Genomic DNA, 9,496 nt, shown 5'->3' with positions numbered 1-9,496 from the left:
AGCAGTTAAGTGACGTACAGCTAGTAAGGATCTGGAAGACCTGACTGTGTCTACTGTACCATCTGGCTTCCTAGGTGAGGGCTTTTAATGCCAGGGAGAAGGGTGAAAGGAGGACGGGAGAGGGTAGCTTGGGGCAGCAGGCTGAGCCGGCCCAGCTGAGGAGACTGAGCGCCCAAGGCCCAGGTTACTCATGCCGCTGTCTCTTTAGCTGCTCTGCATCCCACTGAGCTAGGAATTTGGGAGACAGGCTGAGAAAATTGGGTGTAGCTAGGAGAATGTGAGACTGAGAGCTGGGAGACCTGGATTCTAATCCCAGCTCTGTGTAATCCTGAGGAGGTGGTAGGATACAGCAGAAAGAGCCCTCCCTGGCTTGGGAGTCCAAAGATCTGGGTTCAAAAGCTGAGTGACCTTTAAAAACTCCTGGGTTTCAATTTTCTTATCTGTAAAAAGAAGAGATTGGACTAGGTGACCTCTGAGGTTCTTTCCTGCTCTGGAGTTATGATCCTTAGAAGGTCCCCTTGGACAGAGGTGCCTCATCTGTCAAGTGATAACAAGAACAAATATCACCAACTTCTCTTCTGCCCTGCCTACCTCCAAGGGCTGCTGTGAGACAACAGATTGCAGAGGATTTGAGAAGGCTAAGGGCATTCCCAGTAAAATGGCAGGTAGGAGGCAGCTTTTTCCCCCAGAGGCTGGCTAGATCGGTTAACCCCACGGTTAACCCCGCCCTGGCTAAACGGCTAGGCCTGGGGCTCTGAGTGTCTGTTTGCTGGAGAAGGAAACCAGGGCTGGGGTGCAGGGATAGGGCTTGGATTAACCAGGGGAGGTCCAGTGCCTCTAGGATCAGGGTGGCACCCTCTGCCTCAGCTGTCACCATGAACTCTCTTGAGCCTGCCTTCAAGACTAGGCTTCCCTGCCCCCTATCTGGCTATAGGCAGGGTTCAGAGCCCTTTCCTACCTAACTGGAGCTGCTGTTTCTAGAAGGACCAGCTGGGATGGAGGTGATCACTGTTGGTGCAGAATCATTGCAGTACCAAAACCTAATGTCTAATGCAGCCATGTCTTTGAGCAAAGGTCAAAATAGCCCCAAATTAGGGAGAAAGATAAAGATAATGACACCTAGCAGCTCCAGCCTAACCTGTTTATGAACAACCCAATTCGCCAGCTCCGAATTAATCAAGCAATAATCATTTATTAAGTGCCTTCCTTGTGTAACCCCGCCTTTTGTGTCTGACATTCCGGGAAGTCCTCTGTTTGAGCCAAGTCCTCTATCAAGGAGCTCACAGTCTAATGAAGGAAACAACTATGTACAAACAAGATATATACAAGATACTTTGGGGTTCATCTCAGGAGGAAGGTACTAGCATGAAGCAGGCCCAGAAGAGGCCTCCTGTAGAAGGCAAGATTTTAGTTGAGACCTGAAGGAACATAGGGATGCAGGAGACAGGGAGGAGGGACAGAGTTCTAGTCATAGGAGATAGCCAATAGAAAAGCATGAAAATGACAAATGCTGGAGGGGATGTGGGAAGGCAGGTCTGCTACTACACTCTTGGTGGAGGTGTGAACTAGCCCAACTATTCTGGAGAGCATTTTGGAACATATCTAAAAAGCTATTCAACTGTGCATGTCCTTTGATTCAATGTTGTTGTTTGTTCTTCTTTCTCAAAGAGAATCAAGGACTTCACAAGCATGATATTTTGACTGGCAAGTGAACTGGATTTAAGTGAGACTGAACTGTGCAAAGTCATCAGCCTCACTCTCTCCTCCAGTGAATCCAGTGGCAAGACATAGGTCAAGACAACTGGTAATGGCCTCTGATGCAGTGGGAGGTCTTGGCCTCTTTAAGCTAGGATCTTTCCCAGGTCTCAGTTTGTCTGAGGCAGCACCCATTTGGTGATAAAGCCTAGATAAGAACTGAGGCAAAAGACAGGCTAGTTTGACTTCACAAAAGAATCAATCTGGGAGGTGATGACCCTCAGAGTTTCTGGCTAGAACAAAAACAATTGCTATTTACCTTTGACCCAGCAATTCTGCTACTAGGTCTATTACTTCAAAGAGATTAAAGAAAGAGGAAAAGGGACCATATGTATAAAAATACTTACAGCAAATTTTTGTGGTAACAAAGAATTGGAAACTCAGGGGACATCCATCAATTGGAGAATGGTTAACCAAATTATGGTACATGAAAGTGATGAAATATTGTTTTGCTGTAAAAAATAAAGAGAATGGTTTCAGAAAAACCTAGGAAGACTTCTATGAACTGATGCAAAGTGAAGTGAGCAGAGGCAGTAGAACAATGTATACAGTGACAGCAATATCGTAAAGCTAATCAACATAGTAAGATTTAGTAACTGGCCAGTGCAATTCCAGAGGATCCATGATGAAACATGCTACCCACCTCTTGACAGAGAGGTGATGTACTCAGAGTGCAGGTTGGAGCATATTTTCTTCTCTTTCTTTTTCTGGGGTGGTGGGGGGGGGGTGCGGCGCGACGAATATAACTAATGCAGAAATTTGTTTTACATAACTATACATATTTTAATGGGTTTTGTTTTTCTTGCCTTCTCAATGGATGGGCAAAGGGGAAGGGAAAGGAGAGAATTTAGAATTGAAAACAAAATAAAATGAATTTAGGAAAAAAAAAAGGCAGGATGCTGAATCTCGTATCCAGCATGTTAACCCTCCCTTCAGCTTTGTGTCATCTGTAAATTGGTAAGCATGCTCCCTATGCCTTTATCTAAGTTGACAAAATTGTTAAACAGCATAGGGTCAAATACAGACACCCCCCCCCCCGCCAGGGCATACTACTGGGCACCTCTTTGTAAGATGACACTGAGCCATTATTTTGGAATCTGCTAATTTAACTAGTGTTGAGTCCATCGATCATCTAACTTGTATCTTTTCTACAAGACTAGTATGAGAGTGTTTATCAAACGATTTGCTAAAATCTAGGCAAGGTCCATCCATAGCATTCCTCTCATCTGTCCCATCCAAAACAAAAATGAGGTTACGTCGACATGACCTGGTTTTGATGAAGCCGCTCTTGTCCTTTTCTAGAGATGGCGCAGTGGAGAGAGCAGGGACTTGGAATCAAGACTTCAGACAAGCTGCATGGTCTTGGGCAGATGTAGGTCTGACCACGTCCACATCATCCCCTTACTCCAAAAATTCCAGCGCTCCCTATCACCTCCAGGATCAAATACAAAGTTCTCTGTTTAGTATTAATGTCCTTAATAAAGTGCCCCCACCTCCGCCTTTCCAGTCTTCTTACACCTTACCACCCCGCCCCCATATCTCCCCTTCGATCTAGTGAGAGAAGAACTTAACAATGTTTATTGACTGATTTCACTTCTGCCTCAGCTTCCTCTTCTGTAAAGTATAATAATAACACCTACCTCACAAGGATGTTGTGAGTCACATAATTGTAAAGTACTTTGCAAACCTTAAATCACCATACAAATAACTAGCTATTACCATGTTTTCTATGTAATTTCCCCAGGAATCAAAATCAAGCTCACCAGTTGAAGCTTTGTGGTCTTCGTTCTCCAACATTTGTCCATTCTGGTTCTTCAGAGATCGCTGACATTGGCTCAGCAATCACATCTGCTCCTCCTTTCAGCACCTCCTTCACTTGACCCCTGACCTCCCTGGCTTCCTTTAAGTGCCAGATAAAATCTCTCCTTCTACAGGAAGCCTTCCCTCTGTTAACTATCTCCTATATATCCTGTGTATAGCTTGCTTTGTATATATTTGTTTGCATGTCCTGCCCCCATTAGATTGTAAGCTCCTTGAGGGCAGGGGATGGTTTTTGCCCCTTTTTTAATCCCCAGCTCTTAGCACAGTGCCTGGCACATAGCAGGTGCTTAATCAATGTTATTGAGTGATTGGTCAATTGATTTCCAGTCTGGGAGGATGACTCAACTTCAGCTGGCCTTCGCTTTCTGTCTCCCAATCTCCCCATTAGCCCCATTTCTGTTGTTTCCAGTGCAAAGGTCCTTCACCTTGCCCTTTGAGAAAAAGGAAATAAAAGAATGGACAGTTCTGCTCTCACTTTGTCATCAGTTCTTATCACTCCAACCCCGCCTCCCCCAAACCAGTCTCCCTGGTTCTATCCCATATTTGACGCTCATGTTCTCATCAGCTTAACTAAAACAACAACAACAAAAAAAACCCCAATGCTTTGTTGTCCTGGGCTTCCTTGTGAGCTCCAGTTTGCTTTGGATTTTAGCACTCCTGACACCATTCTTATAGAAAGTTACTTCATTTTATGGTTATTCCCCATTACCTGTCCTTACTTCTATCCTCTCAATGTGTCTTTTGAATTTGGTTTGCGAATTCTCTATGCATTCACATTGGTACCTTCGGACAAACCCCTAGTATCCTTCTCCTCAGAATCACATTTTTTTGTTTCTTTAGAATTTCATTTTTGAGGATGTCCTATCCCTCCTGGGCTGACTTTCCCTGAAGATTTTTAGGCTATGGGATCCTATTTATCCTTTCTCTGAATCCTTTGAAATTGACTCTCCCAAAACCTAGGGTGCATATCTAGCTAGTGCTGGCATGTGTCTCTTTCCCTGTCAAAAACTTTAAAATGGTCCCCAAGTAACCTCTCTGTAGCATTTCCTGAGTCCCTGTCCTCTATTCCCACACCACCATACTAGCTCAGGCCCCCATGACCATTCATCTGGACTGTCATACTAAGTGCCTTGCTCTCTGTGCCCTTTCAGTCCTGTTTTTATAAAGCATGCAGTGGCTTCCCCCACTCCCCCTGGGGCTAGAATGTGTTCCTCCCTCTTCTGCCTCTTCGATTCCCTTCTTCCTTCAAGACTCAGCTCAGGCACCAGCTTCTACACGGAAAGACATCTCTGGTCCCTCCAGCTACCACTGTCTTCTGTCCTATCAATACTTTGTACTTATCTCCCATATAATTATTTATGTACATATGGTCTCCACCCACAGAATATAAGCTTCTTGAGGCTGTTTCATGTTTGTCTTTCTGTCTTCCTCACACAGCACAGGGCGTGGCACTAATGCTTGTTGGCTGATCAAATGATAGCTTGCCAAACTGCTCATCTTGTCAGAGGTAATAGGACACAAAGGGCCCACTTGTATTCTGGAAGATTTTGCCCTCTCAAGCCTGTTGCCACCACCCTGAGAATCTGATAAGTTCACTGTTTTACGCTGCCCAGTATGTTGTCACCAACACCCCTGGCAAAGTACATGGCTCACTGAGCTCCAGGAAGAAAAAGTTTATTTACAGGGCAAAGAAAGCAAATGGAACTTTTTATCAGAGTTCACAGAAAATGCTGCTATTTGCCAACCAGCAGGTCTCTGCCAAAGGCCTCAGAAGCCTCAGTAAATAGCCTCTGATTATGCAATGGGAAGGGCTCCCAGCAGGCACACGGGACCTCTTACACGTCACCAGCATGTGGCACCTGCAACCACTCTCTCTCCACATCTCCCAGCAGACTGTAACAATTCCTCCTATGTCCTCTTGGGTGCTCCTTTGTGTGCTGATCTCTACAGCAACCAGAACCTGGGACCTGTCTTGCAGAGAGGCCCATTCTAGAATTTACCTGACATAGCAAGAGACAGAGAGGCAGGTGGTGTAGTAGATTGTGTGCTGAGCTTAGAGGTAGGAAGACTTGGGTTTGAATCCTCCCTCAGCCAGTCTGACCATGTTGGACTCAGTGCTCTCTGAGGTCCCTTATGATCCAAGGATGTCTTTGTACAGCTCCAGTGCCATTCCAGACAACATCTCCACTCTAAAGCCATTCCCTTGAACTAAGATTTCCACTGGATTTTGGCTCCAGATAAGTCCTTCTGGGAGTCATGAACTCTCATCTGCCCCTCTCATCTTTAAACAGGTCTCCACAACTAACACGTATTAAGTAAGAGTAAATCCTTCTCTGGTCATCCTGAGAGAGTTTACAAAAGGTCCCTCGGTGCTTCTGAGATTACATCACACTTCTCATGGATTTCTCTCCCATGTGCTTGGGACACGTCCAGCCTCTTTCCTGCCTTCAGCTTCCTAAGTACCATGTCTGCGTCTTCAGAAAGGATGGTAAAAATCATCATGGAGATGTCAAACACTGAGGTCTGCAGTAATCATCTCATCTGAGACATGATTTATTGGGAATAATAGCAACAGCGATACCAATAACAACAACCTATTCCTATGGCACCAAACACCTTCCTGGATGGCTGGACGGCCCAGTGGATAGAGTGTCGGGCCTGGAGGCAGGAAGACCCCAGTTCAGATCAGGCCTCAGACACTAACTGTGTGACCCTGGGCAAGTCACTTCACCCCATATGCCTCAGTTTCCTCATCTGTAAAATGATCTAGAGAAGGAAATGGCAAAGGACTCTAGTGTCTTTGCCAAGAAAACCCCAGATGGGGTCACAGAGAGTCAGATGTGACTGGAACGACAACAACGGGGTGATGGATTTGGATCAGGGGACTCAGCTGTTTCCTGTCTGGGTGACTTTGGGCGGTTGCTCGGTCAATCGAACAGGAAGTTGCAGACGCTGTGCTTTCTGGGTCTCAGCTATAAAATGTAGGGGCGAGGGGTAGATTGGATGAACTCTAAAGTCTTTTCTAACTGGAAATCTGTGCTTTTCAATCAACTTTGTTTGGCGGTAGAGAGAGCAATTATTATTTTAATTTTATAGGGGAGACTGAGAATGAGAGAGGGGAAATCCAGGCTACTGGCCTTTCGCCTCCTTCCTCCCCTTATCCTGACTTCTTCCCTAAAAAAAAATGAAGGGATAATTATTTTAAAGAACATTTGTCTAGAGCCAGAGAGTCTTCATCTGAGAGCCACAAACTTGTTCTTAAAATGTTTTAATAACTGTATTTCAACGACATTGGTTTGTAATTTTATATATATTATTTGTATGTATATTTGTAGATGTATAAATATATATGTATATTCATTATATATATGTAATTCTCTTCCTGACTCCAGGTCCAGTGCTCTATGCAATGCACCACTTAGCTGCCTCTGCCTCGCAGCATGTCCTACAGATCTAAGAGCTATGCATCTGTTCTTTTGTGACTCTATCCCCTGGAAAGGTGCCTAGAGCTTTTCAACATACATGACAGTAGGTACAGAATAAATATTTGCTGACTGAATGAATTCAGTTCAGCACGATCATCACTTACCAAGTACCTACTACGTACTACGCACAAGGTGCTGAGGAAACAAAAATGCAAAGAAAACCATCTCTGTCCTCTAAGAGATCACATTCTACCAAGAGATGCAACCTGTGGGGCAGCTAAGCAGAGTACTAGATAGAGTGCTGGCCTGGAGTCAGGAGGACCTGAGTTCAAATCCATCTCAGATCACTTCCTAGCTGTGTGATTCTGGGAAAGTCACTTTGCCCCCTTTGCCTCAGTCTCTTCTGTAAAATGAGCTGGAGAAGGAGATGGCAAACTGCTTCAGTATCTTTGCCAAGAAAACCCCAAATGGGGTCAAGGGGAGTCAGACAAAGACTAATTAATAAGGAAAATTAAAGAAGGAAAAGATGCTCACAACTGGAGAAGAGGCAATGAGGAAAGACTACAGCTTTCCTGGCCCCTGGTATGGACCTTGAAGGAAGAAAAGGATTCTGAGATTCTGAGGTAAGGAACGAGGGCATTCCAGACATGGGGGATAACTAGTATTGGCTTTGGGGTACAGTGAGGAGTCCGGTTTGGCTGGACGAGTCACAGTTTCCTTCCCACCCATGTCAGCATTTCTCACAGTACTAGAAGCTTGACCAAACACCCCAAGTTTTTCCCCAGCATCCTTCTAGCCCCAGGATTCCCTTTGGGGATGGCCCCAAAGACAAAATGGGCTTAGGCAGCCAAACACTCTCTCCCACTCCAGTACACCTATTGTAGGGAAGGTGGGAAAAGAGTTGATTATTTTATTGCACAAAGATTTTGCCACTAACTTCTCCACTATACATTTTTCAGTGGCTCCCTATTGCCTACAGAATAAAATGAACATTTGTTCTCTATGGCATTCAAAGACTTCACCATTTGAAGCCACCCTCCTTTTCCATTCCTATCTTGTAATAGACCTTTGTGAGCCACTCAGAGGCAGGGGAGCTAGGCCCAACTGTACCAATATAAAGTCCCTTGATACACAACCTTGTTGAGTATCGTTCCCTCTCTACGGCCAAGTAAGTCTCCTTTAGTTAGCTGTTGAATGACCTACCAGTGCCTTCTTTTGTTCCAGTGTTGGACCCAAACACTCCATCATAATCTGGCACAGCAGCTATCCAGTCTTCCCCACGCTGAAGCCATGGCAGGCTGGGGAATTTTGCCAGTTCCTGTCTTTTACCTGCCCCTGGAGTTTACCCAGGAGATGCCTGCCTCCTCAACAGGGATAGCAGGCTTCCACCTCCTGAAGGACAATTCTGGTTTTGGCTCTGGTCTAAGGAGCCTACTCTTTCTCATCAGGTGAGAGGAAATAAAAAGGCGCACCAAGTACAAATGGGAATCATGGGAATCGGGTATAGAATGGGCAGTTTTCTTCCCACAAAGAAAGGGAACAGAAGGATATAATGAATCATAGAATGATTACAGTCAGTTGAGAAGCTGGTTAGTGCACGAGTCTCACTGGGTGCTTTATAACAAGGCCGTTGATTATTTCTTTTACCTGTCCCCTCCACTGAATACAGCCTGCCAGCGCCTAGGGGGCTCTTTTCTTCGGGTGGTCTCTTTTCTCTGTGGGTGACTCTCCCTGTGGGGTCTCTGCCTCAGCTGCTGAAGTTTCTGCTGCCACAACCACCCAATTAGATCATATCATGCTGAGAGGGTGCCCGGGAAGAGCAAAGATACCAGCTGACTCTCACAAGGGCCTGCATCGAAAGGAAGGTGACTGGAACAGAAGGTGCCCCCATCGTAGAAACAGGCTTTTCTAGGCAGCCACGTGCTCACAGGGCAGCCCTGCAGTGGAAGGGCATTTCCCACGGGCCCTCAGGAGCTCAGAAAGCAGTTCTTATACTTCCAGGACATAGAAAGGAGAAGATGGAAGGGCAGAGATTGCCTTTTTATTATATCTCAGCAGTAAGTTAAAAGGGACCTCATGGAAGATAGGAAGGAGTCCTAGAATATCTGCCTCTACTTTGGAGTTTGGAGGGAAAGGCCCTTCCATCCCACAAGCCAAAAGGGGAAAAGGGGAGGTATAGAGGGAGTAAGGAGCTGAGGCCAAATCAAGTGCAATAGGCTGATGGCTGGAGGATGAGAAGGTACAGTCAGGATGAAGAATAGGAGGGATTCAGGAGAGATGGCGAGACAGGAAATCATGACCAAAGAGGGTAATTTCAGAGTTTTATATCATGGAAAGGCCATAGTTATGGGTAGTGGCCAGAGCCAAGTATCTGCACCTAAAGAATCAGGTCTGTGAAACCGAGGAGACTGATAAAGTAGGAGGCCAGGGTGTTGGGAAGGGCATCACCTTACTGTCAAACCCCTAAGTATGAGGGCAGGGGTGGGGGTGGAGAG

The sequence above is a fragment of the Trichosurus vulpecula genome, chromosome 4 (assembly GCF_011100635.1).
Source record: "Trichosurus vulpecula isolate mTriVul1 chromosome 4, mTriVul1.pri, whole genome shotgun sequence".
In the NCBI taxonomy this organism is placed as follows: Eukaryota; Metazoa; Chordata; class Mammalia; order Diprotodontia; family Phalangeridae; genus Trichosurus; species Trichosurus vulpecula.
Note: the sequence above shows the minus strand (reverse complement) of the source record.